Raw genomic sequence first — 15,702 nt, forward strand, 5'->3', positions numbered from 1 at the left:
GGCGGCGGCGGTCTGGTGCAGTCGTCGGAGGGGAGTTCTGGGTTTGGTGAGATAGAGGGCGAGTGATGGGGGCGGAATTCGAGAGAGTGAAGGGAGAGCCGAGGGTGGCGCGGCTTGTCGCCGCTGCTTCCCCGGCGAGTCTCCGCGGCGACGGACTTTCCGAGAGAAAAGGGGGCGAATTTTCTGGTGTCGAAGAGAGAGAGAGAGAGAGAGAGAGAGAGAGAGAGAGAGAGAGAGGAGAGAGAGAGAGAGAGAGAGCAGATTTCAATTGCGTGTGTGTGTGTCGTGTGTTTGAATAAGGGAGGAGGGTTAAGGTTTGGGCCAATTCTTTGGGCCTTTTTTTTTTTTCAAATGGGCTGATTTTATTTCATTTAATTAGCTGGGTCCATTTTATTTATTTAGTGAAGTGGGCTGAAGTTTTTAATTTGTTGGGCTGGGTTATTTTAAATGATCAGGCCCAATTCTTCTTATGTATTTGGGCTGCCCTATTTTTAATTAATTAAACTTACTTAGTTTGATTAATTTATTTAATGAATAATTTGCATAATGATATGATATTATTATTATGTACATATTTTAAGTAATTACTTATTATATGTTAAGCATGACATGAAATTGCATTTACTTTGCAATAAAAGTATTTATGATGTAATTGGTTTTATTTATAATTCCAATTATTAAAGAACGATGAGTAAGAATATTGTTGGTGTTCTTAACTCAAGAGAAATGTTTTCAATTATTTATTCATTAAATTTTGAAAACCGGGCTAAGTGAATCATAGAATGTTAAGCACTTCACCGTGATTTGAGTTTAGATTAAAGAGACCTATTAAGAATAGATTTCTTGTAGGCTTTGAACGTCAGGAGGATTAGCACTGCTATTCCGATTCAGAGTTAAGGTTAAACGACAGGCTTTGCCTAAACAGGTGGGCTTATTTTTCCAAATGTATGATTTAGCTATTGAGCTTAAATGTTCGTGAAATATAAACTGTTTATCCAATAAAATGTTTATGTGCACTCTGCTCTGTTTAATGCTCGCCACAACGAATCAATTGAGGTTCTCTTATAGCCTAACACGTTATTTGAGAATTGTGTACACCGTTAGCTGACTCGGTGGGTTGATCTCCATTCGGGCACTAACTAAGAGGCGTTATAAGGGTGCTTGCTGGATGTGTTCCGAAGCATGTAATGAAAGGGCCTGCCTGGGTAGCGTCCCGAGGTCAAAAGTAAACTTGTCTGGGTTACGCCCTCAGTTCAAGTAAATGGGAGAAACGGATCCGTCGGTGGCTAAAAGGTCCGGGATCATAGCGAGTAACAGAAATGAGTGTGACAACTGCGCGCAAAACGAAGTATATATATATATATATATATATATATGTAACGAAATGTTTTAACATGCTTAGAAGCTCTTTCATTTTAAAACCTTCTAAGTCATGTCAAGTATGATTGGATAAACTGTTCTTCAGATTATGAAATGTTTTAAAGTTGTAGCCCACTAAGTACATTAGTACTTAGCCCAAATATTTTCAAATGTTTTCAGGTTAACGGCAGGTGATGACGGGGCAGAGCTGAGGCTAGAGTTCAACTCCTTATTTTTGACTTCCGCTGTAGAACTAGCCAGTATCTGTCTTTTGTTCCTTAACTTAAGACCTATTATGTTGTGACTCTAAACAATATCTTTTGTTGAGCCGAGACTTTTAAGTCACAAGTATTTCATTCTAAATGTTGGTTATCTGAAGCATGTCACTAAACTTGTGATCCTGAAGTTATTATGCTTGTTGATTGATTCGTATCACTTGAATACCTATCTTTCTTCTTAAAAACGGGCTAAGCCCGATTGTTATCCCTTTCACTCGGATTTCACAAGGTTTTTCCCTTGTTCTTTTTAGATGATTAGTCGTACCCCAGTTATAGTTATTATTTCAAGAATTGGGGTGTGACAATCTCCATCAGGATCCTTACGATGAGGTCCAGCCCAAGTCAAAGGCAAACTTCACCACAGAAGAAAAGAAGCAAGATGAGTTAGACAACCTCGCCAAAAACATCATTTTCGGCACTGTTCCCGACAAGCATGTCATGAAGATCATCAAGTGCGGAACTGCAAAGGAGATGTGGGACATTCTGGAAAGAATGTGCGTAGGTTCCGAGGAAATCAAGGAGAATAAGCTATCAATAGCTTGCCAGAAGTTCGACTCCTTCCTCATGCTCAAGAATGAATCTGTCGAGAAAATGGAACAAAGATTCAATCTCATCTTGAATGAAGTTCAATCCATTTCCAAATAAAAATACACTCAACGAGAAATCAACCTGAAGATTCTTCGAGCACTGCCACGTGGAGAATGGCAGATATACTCAGTCGCTCATCAGCATAAGCCAGGATTCAGTCAGCTCCCGACAAATAAGCTTTTCTCCGATCTCATGTCAAATGAGTTCGACCTTCTGAGAAATCTTGGTAACAAGAAGGCTGGAGGATCAGACGAAGATGGTCCATCAACCTCAAGAGGAGTTGCACTGAAGGCCTCAACTAGAGAAGGCAAGAAGCAGATTAAGGAGCCAACGGAACTCAACCCAGATGACTTCTTCAGTCAATATGCTTTGTTGACTGACAGATTTAACAAGATGGAGTCCAAGTTCCGGAAGTACAGAAGGTTCCACAAGCAGCACTACAAAGGAAAAGAAAGAGAAGGGAACTCCAGACATTCCACAGATCGAAGCGGAGAAAGGAAGTCAGCCGCTTACGACATCAAAGATATGGAATGCTTTGGATGTAGAAAGAAAGGGCACTTTCGACATGAATGCCCTGATCTGACTCCAGCTGAGCGCGGAGAACTGAAAGCTAAGAAAGATCGTAGCTTTTCGAAGAAGAAAGCGATGGTTGCTGACGATGCTGACTCTTCCAAAGACACATCAGAATTATCCGACTTCGACAGTTCCAGCTCAGATGATGAGAGCCGAGCCCTGATGGCCAATGAATCAGAAAGCGTGGCTGACAACAGCTACGACAATGGAATGAATGGCTCAGAGGTGAACTCTTACTTAAAAACTCCTTATACTGATAACTTCCTGATGCTTTCAGGAGACCGCTCAGAATCTGGAGGTAGCTCATCCGATGAAACTAACGAGTTTGATCAGCTCATGACTGATCACTGTCAGCTGAGGAAAATGTTCGAAGATCTCCTCAAGCAGAATCAGAAAATGGACAAGGAGATCAATGATGAACGAGCTAAGAATCAGACAATCATCTACTTTCCGGATGAAACTTGTCTTGATCAGCTAATCATGGAGAACAGCCGACTGGAAGAAGAGCTCAGAATCTCCAACTCAGAATGTGAAAGAGCATCTCATGAAATCAAGAGGCTCAATCACAAGCTGGAAGAAACAGTCAAGAACTGCATGATGCAGTCTCCCATGATGAGCAACTTTCCATCGAAAGGACTGGTCAACAGCATCGGAGGAAAGGTTGCAGCTGACAAAGGAAAGGATATCATGATCATCTCAAAGGACGATCCTTCTGAAATCAAAACCTGAGAAGAATCAAGAGATCATGATATGGATGAAGTTCGCAAGCGCAGACTGATGGCTAGATCAAATGTTCCACCTCCGAGAAACTACAGACGAGCTAAGGAGGCCCCCAACCAGATCATTCTATTAAAAAGGCTGAAAAGCAGATTTCAGTCAAAGATTCGGGAAGGAACATCAGGAGTCAAGAAGAATCTTCCTCACCCATCCAGGGGGAAGAAAAGTCACATAAGTCAGAAACTGACATCCTCAGTTCAGTTTCAGAAGGAACAACATCCATGGAGACCAAGCAATGCTGAGTCCAGACGAACCAAGAGCCGTCCACGACAACTAGCTTCTGGACATCAGTCAAGTCTCCAAAAGTCTGCAAAGACTCAAGTATCTCAGGAAAGATACTTCACCGAGCAAAGAAGACCTCAACCACTCATCAGACAGAACTTCTACAAGAGTGAGGCCTTCAAAAGGATTTCTCAACAGAAGAATGCTCATGTGCCACCTGAAGCGCCAACGACGTCAATCAGACATTCAACAAAGCGCAAGAGATCAGCCAGACCAACTCTGAAGCAGATATGGGTTCCAAAGGGAACTCGAGCTAACATCGAAGGACCCAAAGCTTGATTGGGTGCCTAAAGCAACTCTTCCTTGTAGGTCAATATCAGGAAACACAAAAAGAAGGAAGAGGTCAAAGCTTCGATCAGAACGTGGTATTTGGACAGTGGCTGTTCTAAGCACATGACAGGCTACAAAGAATATCTATCTCAGTATGTTGAGAAAGCTGGATCCAAAGTTGCATTTGGAGACAACTCAATCGGAGAAACAAAAGGCTACGGTGTGCTCAACATGGGTAACGCCAATATCAGTAATGTTAGCTTTGTTTCTGGTCTTAAACATAATCTGTTGTCTATGAGTCAATTTTGTGACAGTGGTTTCACAGTGAAGATCAAGAAGGATGAATTCACTGTTAGAAACAATCAAAAGAAGGTGGTTCTGAAAGGATTCAGACAAGGAAGTCTCTACGTCGTTTCTTGGGAAGACAGCCCACCAGAAACATGCCTCATCAGCAAGAGCAGCTCGGAGCTCAATTGGCTATGGCACAAGAGACTCAACCATCTCAACTTCAAGACGATCAACAAACTTGCTAAACATCAACTGGTAGAAGGTCTTCCTTCTATTGTGTTCCAGAAGAAGCAAGAATGTGAAGCATGCCTCAGAGGAAAGCAGACGCGGACGTCATTCAAGTCAAAATCAGGACACTCCTCTGGAAGGATTCTGCATCTACTTCACATGGATCTGTTTGGCCCGATCACTCCAAGAAGCTACAACGGTAGGAAGTACACCTTAGTAGTTGTGGATGATTATTCACGATATACTTGGGTTATCTTTCTCTTCAAGAAGAAAGAGACACTGGAGGAACTGCCAAAGCTGCTGAGAAGACTGAGCGTTGAAAAGGAAGTCAACATCATCAGCATCAGATCAGATCGTGGGACTGAGTTCCTCAATACTGTCATTCGTAAGTATTGTGATGAACAAGGAATCAGTCATCAAACTTCTGCAGCAAGAACTCCACAGCAGAACGGAGTTGTAGAAAGAAGAAACCGGTCTCTAAAGGAAGCAGCAAGGACGATGCTAGCCGAGTCAAAACTCCCCTTGAAGTTTTGGGCCGAAGCAGTCAACAACGCATGCTACACGCAGAATCGCTCCTTCCTCACTTAGAGACATGGAAGAACTCCATACGAGTTATGGAAGAACAGAAAGCCATCGATTGCCTACTTTCATGCTTTCGGTTCTAAGTGTTTCATACACAACAATGATAAGAAGAGGTTGAACACTTTCGATAGCAAGGCTGATCCAGGAGTCTTCCTTGGATACTCTGGAACAGAACGTTCAAGCAAAGCCTATCGAGTGTTTAATACTCAAACTCTTTGTGTTGAAGAAATACCTCATGTGATCTTTGATGAGTCTACAGATGGTTTCAGGGAACAAGATGCTGAAAAGTATGTTCAGATCGCTGAAGATTCCAAAGCTGAAATCTACAACATCGAGCCCTCTACTGTCTTGGTGTGGGGACCTGGCAAAGATGAAGATGCTGAGATGCTTCAGTATCAGAAGATCAACCAAAGGTCTGAAGTTCAGACTGGAGCCAATGCAGATGGCATCAGTCAATGGGGAACTCCAGTTGCTGAAGTTCGAGTTGAATGCGCAGAAGCCGCCCCAGCTCAACTCTCCCCTGCTCCAGAAGGTGCTCAACACCTCAGAACCATTCTGACCGAAGAAACCCCACCATCTCCAGAAGAAATCAAGAAGTATCGAAGATGGTTTGAACTCCACTCAAAGGAGAACATCATTGGAGAACCATCAGATGGCGTCAAGACTCGGAGATCAATGTGCAACCTCGTCTTCGACATCAATCAGAATTGCATCAATGAAGATAAGAATTTCAGTTGTTTCTTATCAACTACAGAGCCCAAGGATATTGAAGAAGCTCTGAAGTCTACTCAGTGGGTCATCGCAATGCTAGAAGAACTCAATGAATTCAATCGGAATTCAGTTTGGGAGCTTGTGGATCGACCAGACGATGCAAATGTGATTGGCTTGAAATGGATTTTCAAGAACAAGGAAGATGAAGAAGGAAACATTGTGAGAAACAAAGCAAGGCTAGTGGCTAAAGGATACAGTCAAGAAGAAGGAATCGACTACGACGAGACGTTCGCCCCAGTTGCCAGATTGGAGGCAGTCAGACTCTTCTTAGCCTTCGCAACTCACAAAGGTTTCAAGGTACACCAAATGGATGTCAAATGCACATTTCTCAATGGAGTGCTCACAGATGAAGTCTATGTGGAACAACCTCCAGGGTTTGAGGTTGCTGGACCAGAAAAGGTGTACAAGCTGAAGAAAGCGCTCTATGGGTTGAAGCAAGCACCAAGAGCGTGGTATGATACTCTCTCGGAGTATCTGGTTGAACAAGGCTTCAAAAAGGGATCTGTAGACAGAACTCTGTTCACGCTCAAAGAAGGAGAAGATCTCTTGCTTGTTCAGATTTATGTCGATGACATAATCTTCGGATCCAAATCCGAACGCATGTGCAAGAAGTTTGCTGACATCATGACCAATAAGTTTCAAATGTCCATGATGGGAGAAATGAATTTCTTTCTCGGATTGCAAGTCAAGCAGACCAACGAAGGAATACTGATCAGCCAGTCCAAGTATGCCAAGGAGCTGATAGCTAAGTTCGGTATTCAGCACATGAAGTCAGTCAAGATCCCAATGAACACAAACTGGAAAGTTGATCCAGGTTCAGAAGGAAACTCTGTCTCTTCGAAGAAGTACAGAGAAATCATTGGATCTTTGCTGTATTTGACTGCGAGCAGACCAGATATCGCATTTGCAGTCGGGGTATGTGCAAGATATCAATCAGATCCTAAGGACGCTCATTTGGATGCAGCAAAGCGGATTCTGAGATATCTCAAAGGCACGCCCAATTTAGGATTGTGGTATCCAGCAGACGACGACATCAAGCTCACCGGATATTCAGATTCTGACTTCGGTGGATGCAAGCTTGATCACAAATCAACCTCCGGAACATGTCAATTCCTAGGCAACAAGCTCATTTCTTGGTTTTCAAAGAAGCAGACTTCAGTCGCCACCTCTACAACTGAAGCTGAATATGTTGCTGCCGGAAGCTGCTGCTCACAAATCCTGTGGTTAGTCCATCAATTAAAGGACTATGGGATCGATGAAAAGGAAGTTCCTATCTATTGCGACAGCTCCAGTGCTATTGCAATCTCCCAGAATCCAGTTCACCACACCAGAGTAAAGCATATTGAAATTCGACATCACTTCATTCGTGATCATGTCGAAAAGAAGAATGTCTCTGTGGAATGGATTCCCACTGCTATTCAGAGAGCGGACCTGCTGACCAAGGCTCTTCCAGAAGAGAGGTTCAATGATCTATGTGCAAAGATCGGCCTCATCAACCCTGAAGAGTGATGCTGTGTTTGAAGATTTTTTCAAACAGTCATGCTGACTGGTGGTCAACCAACTGCTGCTTCTACGTTCGCCGACGTGGAAAGCAATGAAGTCCGAATGCTCATCTGAAGAAGAAGTCATCCTGATGAATCAACCAGGATCACGTGGTATCAACTGACTACGATGTTCAGTTGATCAGTAAGTATTTTAAATGCTTACCTTTCAAAATCAGTTATTTCAGTTATGAGCTTTAAGTTTTTAGTTCAAAATCTTTTCTCTAACTGATCAGTTTCTTTCAAAAACTTTAACTGATTGTTGGAATTGTTGGAAAATGGAATATCCGAGAAGGACAAGATTTTTATAAAGTGAAAATCTGTTTTGATTGAACTTGTCCTGATCTTATAAAATCTTTCCAACCTTTGTGCCTCTGCAATAAAATTTCTTGAAAAGCTCATTGACATGACAGTATGTAATGATGCCTTTCAACTTTTTGAAGACGCAGTCCCTCGCAGTGACGGCGGACGCAAATTTTCTCTTCAAATGCATTTTAGGCACAGTTTTCGAAAAACCTTTCATCTTCTTACATGGTTCAAATCTTGTCTATTTATACCATGTTGTCTTCAATATTTTTCTGCATCAACTAACAACTCTCCACAGCCTTCACTGTGAGAAAAAGTTTCAATTGTTTCAAAAGTTGTAGAGAAAAATTGTTCCGACTAAAGGAGAAATCTATGAATGCAAAGTCATGGAGTGGAAGAATGACGCTCACATACCTGGTCTTCATCGGACGTCTCTCTGGCGTCAAAGTTTGCTCTACCCTCACTTGTATCCAGCGAAGCGAACGTCTTCCATCCTCATGCTCGGCACATGGATTGAAAGTTCCTGTCTAAATATGGACAGACTTCACCTGATTCTCAGGAAGCTTCTCGCCTTTTGGTGAAGCCTCCATGTGGTGCAACAGCAATGCGCAGAAGCTCATTGCCATCCGGCGCAAAATCGACAGTGCTAGTCCTCACGACTACCACTGATTCGATTCTCCATCTTCACATCTTCTTCTCTCCCATGTATGACGAGGCGCGTTTTGATCCAATTCTTTCATCAACGCCTCGCCATGCATTTTCTTCGTTTTTCCTCCCCTCCTCTCGCACTCCTATAATTCTTATCTCCTCGTCTGTCTCCTCGCTCTCCGGATAGTATGTATAGCTGCATCTCATGATTATCTCTAACGATGCTATGCATACTTTCCTTTCCTTCACACTGCTTCTCATCATTCCTCTGTCTCCCCGCCTTCTCCGTCCTCTCTTTTTCATTCTTCTCCACCCACTCCTGACGTCCTTCCCCTTCTGCATAGTCGGGACTCCTCCCCTTCTCAAGTCGTCACCACTACTTGAGAATTGGAGTTGAAGTCTCATTTGATTTCAGCTTCCATGGTCATCTCTCTTTTTGATGTTGCCAAAAAGGGGAAAAGTTGGGAAAGTCAGAGTCAGTGAGCAACCTTTAAGAAGGTTACTCCTGTCCCTATTTCTTGACTGTAGATGGGATAGCTAAGGATCACCAGAAGGATGACGTTTCAGAAGAGACCTCATGTAATACCCCGGATTTTCAATCCTAGGTTTCACATGATTCTATTGATATTATTAAGATATGATAGATCCCTAATTCCCGGATAAAAAGAATAATTATCCTAGCAATGATTTAATGAGTCTTGATGCCTAGGTTTTCTCTAAAAAAAAAGAGAGACGGTAAATAAGAAGATGATTATTTTATTTTTCCGTGTGTTGTTGATTTCAATAAATATATATATTTATTTTCATTTCAAAGTATGAAAAGCAAAGTGCATATTTTTTTTCGAATACGCGTTTGTTTTAGTTCGGGTTTGAACGATTACGGGCCCGTATAGAGGGCCAAAGGTGGGCCGATTCTTAGAGAGCCTTGGGCCGATTTTAAGGCCCTATTTTAGAGCCCAAATGCAGCTCATTTCAGCCCCCAAAGCCCACTTACACATCAGCCACCCCTTTCAAATTCAAAAGGGGACAAGGGTGATCATTACATGCATGGGGAACTACCAAAATGCATGGGAAGTGCAAGAGTCTCACAACCAATGCACCCATGCATTGGTGGCAGCCACCCTACCCTCCCCTAGGCCTTATTTTCGTTCCCCCTCCCTCCACTTAAGTCATTTGGCTGATGCAACTTCCTCTATACTCTTTAACTCTCTCTACAAAGCCTAAAGCCTCACTCCCCCTCCATTTTCGTCCCTCCTCCTTCCCCCACCCCCACAACTTTTCTCCCACCATTATCACACTCCATAGAAGCCCTTGAAGCCCCAAGAGAAGTATCAAAGCAAGGGAGAGCGTGGAAAAACTAGGGCGTAAAGTTAGAGTGAAGGTTGTGCTTCGAGGGTGAGTTTTTCTTTGATTTTTTCAACTGAAAAAGCTTTATGGCTATGGATTTTTACACATGTGTGTGATATATTATATGAGGATATGATTTATGATTTTAGATGTTCATTTTGGTAGAGTTTATTGGGTGAAAAACCGTGCATGAGGTAAGGCAGCGAATCTGCCATAAGCACACTGCTCCGGCAGTGTTTTGCAAGACGATTCCAGCCATCCAAACGGTCCCCATAAATTCCCAAATTAATTGTGTATCGTGTTCAATATGTTTTCTATACTATGATAAAATTTCAGAATATTTGGAGCTCGTATGTTTTATTTATGAATTTTTGAACATGACTGCCTGTCTGGAATGCATTTCTGGTAAACAATCTTTGGGAGGCCATAAGTCAAGTTTCAATCGGTGAAAACCTTTGAAACTTGAATATGTCACTCTAGACTCCCGTATCTTTCTTTTGGTATCGGCCTCACCATTTTTGAGTAAGGAAAACAACCGGTATATATTCTTGAAATCTAGTTCTTATTCTTTGTACCATCTAGTAGCTTTTACAAACCTACGAATTTGAGGTGGAAAAGGCCAACCTAAATCTTTGATTCTCAAGCCCATTTTGCTACTGAATATTCATTGACATGTTAGGAACTTGTTTGTTTATTTATAGAATTTTTGGTAAAGACTAAGGTGGTTTTTCTGATTTAAACTTTGAATCTGCCGAACTTGAACTCATTTTGTGCACTGAACTTTGGATGTTAATATCTCCTAACCCATGAATCTTCTTGGGGTAAATTCAACTGGAGAGTGTTACACTTTCTCCCTAGTTTTCGGATTGACCCTTGGAGTTCCTAGTGGCCTTTTGTAATGGGAGATATGAATTTTTAAAGAAGGCCCATTGACTTGGTTCTAATCTGGAAATCTGAAATTTCCAGATTTTTGCTTGTTAAGTACCCATCTTTGAATGGGCATATCTTGCTCGTTTGAACTCCGTTTCATTCGATTCAAATTGGAGAATGATCCTTGAAATGTCTAGTTTCCAGAATGTCCTTTGGAGCCTCATTTAGAGATCCGAGGCAGAATTGGTGTCTGTTGCAAAACAGCCCCTTAAGAGCTCAAGTTGTTGAATTATTTTCTAAGTTTGAAAGTTGGTTTTAAAGGATGTTTCATGAAATATTATGTATATGTGCATGACGAGTTTGGGATATGTTTTGTGCAAAGTTTTCATGAAATTGAGTGAGTTAATCTAGATAAGGCATCAAGATAAGCTAACGTATGTAAAATGCATAATCCCTAGTTCGATTTTGCGTTGTAAGTCTGGGAATAGGTTGACCTAGAGATCCTAAGCAGACAATGGTTTTTGTTATCCATGATATGCTCTAAGTGTTAAGAACTCGTCTTGTAGGAATTGGTCCGCAGGACGGTGCCACAGCTTAAGATCACCTCTCTCTTTCACACCGAAGATCAGGTGGGTTATATTTGCAAAAGTATATTGGGTTAGTAAGCCCTCTCTTTTTATACAAGCAAATATGTTTTAAATTGTGAATGCATGCAAATATTTTGTTTGGTTGTTACAAAGAACAAACGGGGTTGTCCCCACAGAACAAACGGGGTCGTCCCCAAACGATCGGCTCTGTCCCCGACGGGGGCCAGGGTAGTGTACACCAGTAAGAAGTCTAGGTATGGGATTGATTCGGCCGGGTCTCCCATACTTAGCACCAAGAAAGGTAACACCAAACCAGAAAGGCGCGCAAAGGTTAAAGGAGCTACGGCTCACAAGTATTTCAGAATTTATAGTAATTATTTTTCAAGTATTGCTATATTTTCTTACAGGCATGCATCTCACCAAGTATCACAGTTCTTTAAAAACCAGTTTAAAGAAAAAGGGGCATTAACTTCACTGAGTGCATTAGTACTCAGCCCAAAGTTTTAAATCATTTCAGGTTAATGGAGTCGGGCGCAGCGGGGGCTAGGTGGTGGTGGTGGTCTGGAGCTGTCGACAAGGTTTCTCAATGATATTTATTTCCCATAACCTCGATCACCAAACATTTCATTTTATTGGTTATGCCCTGCGTGGCGATTATGAACTTGTTTACTGCTTTCCCTAAACAACTGAACAATTGAGTTGCTCTTGGGCACTCAGACACCGTGATAACGAACTCTCTAAACTTGACCGGAGTCCTCATACTTCGTGTTAAGTTGGGTTTCCTTTTAGCAGAACGATTAAAGAATAGGTTCATTAATTCCGCTAATTAACCAAGTTTTTTTTTTTCAAAATAGTTAAGTTACTTACTTCCGCTAAATAACCTTGATAATCACACCCAGTTCAACGTGGCTGGCCCCTAGATAAGTCGGGCCGTCACACCTCAATTCAACGGAAAACAAGTGAGAGTGGAACAAGCTTAGGAACATGAAGACACGAAGACAGAAGATGAAGATCAAGAAGTTCAAGGCGCAGCCAAGCAGACTGCTGGAGTCCATGGGTTTCCCATGATGTTTTTGTTTTTCTTTTTACTCCAATGTAAGTCTTGCTCTGTACCTCGACTGATGGCTTATCAGTCCTTTTTAATGAAATGAACTTCTTTTTGATCTCAACCTAAAGACAATGACTCTTTGTCCAGGCTCTGATTATGGTTTTTCTGTCTTCTTTTAATTCTGTTTTAGAACTGTTTTCGTTCTTGCTCTAAGTACAAGTTTTTAGGTTCTATTGTTAAGGGGGAACTGTTTTCACCCCTTGTACTGTGAGTTCAGTCTTTTTGCTGTCTAGAACTGCTGTGTGGTTTTGGCATCATCAAAAAGGGGAAAATTGTTGGGAACCTTGTGGAATATCCTAACCCTTGTTTTGATGATACCAAAATTCATAGGACTTATATGTAATAGACTAGAATCGTTTTGAACTCAAGTGTTAGAGTTCGTTTCTAGTTTAGTTGCGGTGTCGAAGACTGAAGACTGAAGACTGAAGAACGAAGACTGAAGACTGAAGACTGCAGTTACCAACTGAAGTATCAGTTGAAGAATCAGTTGAAGACTGATTATTTAATGCGCGCAAAGGACTGATACTAAAGTCAAGTATCAGTTGAACATTCCTCCTAGGACTGATCTTCCAACGTTCAGAGGAAGCCACGTACGCACAAGTACAGCCACATTAAATGCAGAGATCTCAGAATATCTTATCTCTGCAGAGGTCATTCCTATCTGGTGGTTACTTTTCAGAAGATGTCACATCTCCTGTCCATCAAAGAGAGCCGTTTCCACACAGACAAGGAACCTCGAAGATTGAAGCCTCAGCCCAAATTCGAATTGCTCTCCAACGGAAGAAATCTTGAGGACGATTTACGCCAACGGGTCTATTCAAGAGTTCTCCTACAAATAGCGCTCGAGGATCACTTCAACCTTCACCGATTCAACGACATAAGCTGAAGCTCTGCCGAAATTGCTACTCAGCCTAAAGCTTAACCGCCCCAAAGCTTGAATCGAAGAAGAGAATTCCAAAGCCAAAATCAGTCACTGCTGATTACATACATTCTCTTAGAGCCTAGGCATATATCTGTTTACCCAGAAGCCAAAGGTCAAACTTGTTTCAAAGAACTTGTTCTTTGTAAGTATAGTTGGCACTCGTTCAAACCTCCCCACATAAGAGTGTTTGAGTGGTTCGGAGTTCAGGAAGGTACTCTGAACTCTGAGTGAAAAGTCTGAGCACGAGATGTGCTTAGCAGGGAAATCCTACGCGAGGTGTGTGGGTGCTGAAGAAGGGTTTTCTTCAGTTTACGGTTGTGTGCACCAGGCAAGCACACGTGTACGGTTTGCAGTGCACCAGTGAAGCACTTGCGGAGTGGATTGTTGGTCTGATCAACCAGCCGTGGATGTAGGAAAGGGTTTTTCCGAACCACGTAAAAGTCTCTGTGTTGTTTACAGCTTTCAGTTTTACATTCTTACTTGTGCTATTTCTATTGATAAAACTGAACACTGACTAACAGCAAAGAGAAACCTTAATCCAACTATCTGCTCCACCGAGACTATTACAAAACGAAGTTTAATTTCCACTGCGTATGATATCAATCTGACTGAACTATCCTCTGATAGTAAGGAAGAGTGATATCATCTCTATCTTAGCAAACACGACTGAAGCTCTTACTTGGATCAGTTAAGTTCCAGCAACTTAACTGATAACTCATTACTGAAGAGCTTTCAGTATCAGTCGTCAACCCTGTTGATCAAAACTGATTTCAGTAAAACATGAGTCCTTGTTTGCATGTAAAGTTTCGTTTTGATCTCTGACTGAGATCCCTCTAATTGAGGTCAGTAGATTGTTGTAAAAATAGCCTATAGGTGTATTCCCCCCCCCCCATACACCTATTCGAGACCCCCCAGACCTAACAGAATTCCACTGGTTGTGAATTGCGCGAATTTTTAAATGGGTGATGTTTAAAGGGTAAAATGGTAACAATGGCCATTTTTAAAGTTTTTTTTTATCTTAGTGGACAATTTTTAATTTTACTAAACCAAATAGGCCATTCTTCCATAAATTAGGGAAAGTCCCTAATTTCTTATTCGTGAACGGCATTTCTCATATGTCCGTTGCCTATTTCAAACATCATCTCGAAATTCTAAATATATAATGAAGAATATTCTTAGTTAAAAATACGGGTTATGACACAAATTGAGAAAATAATTTTTTTAGTCCAAATTATAAATTGTTTATTTAACCAAATATATTTGATACAATTAAATTGGCAATGTATATTAATTTTAGTCACTCCACCAATTACATGTGATTTTTGGTTTGTAGAGTAATATCGTTTTTCATTTGGTGAAATCTCATAGAAAATTAATGTTGGATTAGAAAATACACTATGATTAAATATTTATTTTGATGGTAAAATCAAATTGAAGAAATAATTTATTTAGTCAAAAAGTATTTAATTTTAAAAATTAAATTAAACAAATTTTTTATTTTAACCAAATAAATTTGATTAAATTAAATTGGTGATGTGTATAAATCCTGACCAATTAACCAATTAAATGTGGTTTTTGGTTTGTAGAGTAAGAACATCTTTTGTGAAATCTCATATAAAATTAGTGTGGGATGAGAAAATACACTATGATTATAAATATTTATTTAGGTTCTCCAATATGTGACAAACTATTAAAAATCAATGTAGATTATTTGTGAAGATAATTAGAATGAAAGAGAATCCTATAATTTTAAAAAGATGTGATTTTAGGATGCCACATAAACAAATCTTATTTTCTTAATTTATATACTAGTATGCCTCCCGTGCGATGCACGGAGTATTTTGTATGTATTGTAAATTTAATATTTTATTTATAAATATAAAAAAAATTCAAATCTATTACTTTTATTAAGTAATAATGAAATATGAAAATTTTAAAAATATACATATATTGTGTGTGTGTATATATATATATATATATATATATATATATATATATATATATTTTAAAGATTTATATTTAATTTTGGAAAAAAATTTCCGCCAGGGAGAACTGGTGTGTAAAACCGGTTTGTCAAAATGTATGAAAATATATGAAAATGCATAATATAATAAATCAAAATGTCAAAAATAAAAAATAAAAATAAAAGGAGAAAATAAGAAAAAAAAATTAAAAGAAAAATTTAAACATTTATTAAATATGGTTGTATAAAAAAGAAGAAAAAACCTAAAAACCCCTTGAAAGCACAAAAAAGCAAACTAAGGGTCGAGCCTCATTAAAACCTCTACAAGAAAAAACCCGCTAGGGAAAAATCTTGAAGAAAAATTTAAACATGTATTATTAAATTAAAATTTTATTGAAAAAAGAAAACAAAAAA

The 15,702-nt window shown here is 40.1% G+C and overlaps 1 long non-coding RNA gene across 1 annotated transcript; it reads left to right on the forward strand.

Annotated features, from left to right (window-relative positions):
- Positions 1-9,761: 9,761 nt before the first annotated feature.
- On the forward strand, positions 9,762-12,042 carry LOC131004572 (uncharacterized). Its single transcript, XR_009095062.1, has 3 exons — positions 9,762-9,886; positions 11,275-11,337; positions 11,813-12,042. It is a non-coding gene; the product is annotated as an uncharacterized LOC131004572 (long non-coding RNA).
- Positions 12,043-15,702: the final 3,660 nt, after the last annotated feature.

Source organism: Salvia miltiorrhiza, unplaced genomic scaffold (genome assembly GCF_028751815.1).
Source record: "Salvia miltiorrhiza cultivar Shanhuang (shh) unplaced genomic scaffold, IMPLAD_Smil_shh original_scaffold_428, whole genome shotgun sequence".
Lineage (NCBI taxonomy): Eukaryota > Viridiplantae > Streptophyta > Magnoliopsida > Lamiales > Lamiaceae > Salvia > Salvia miltiorrhiza.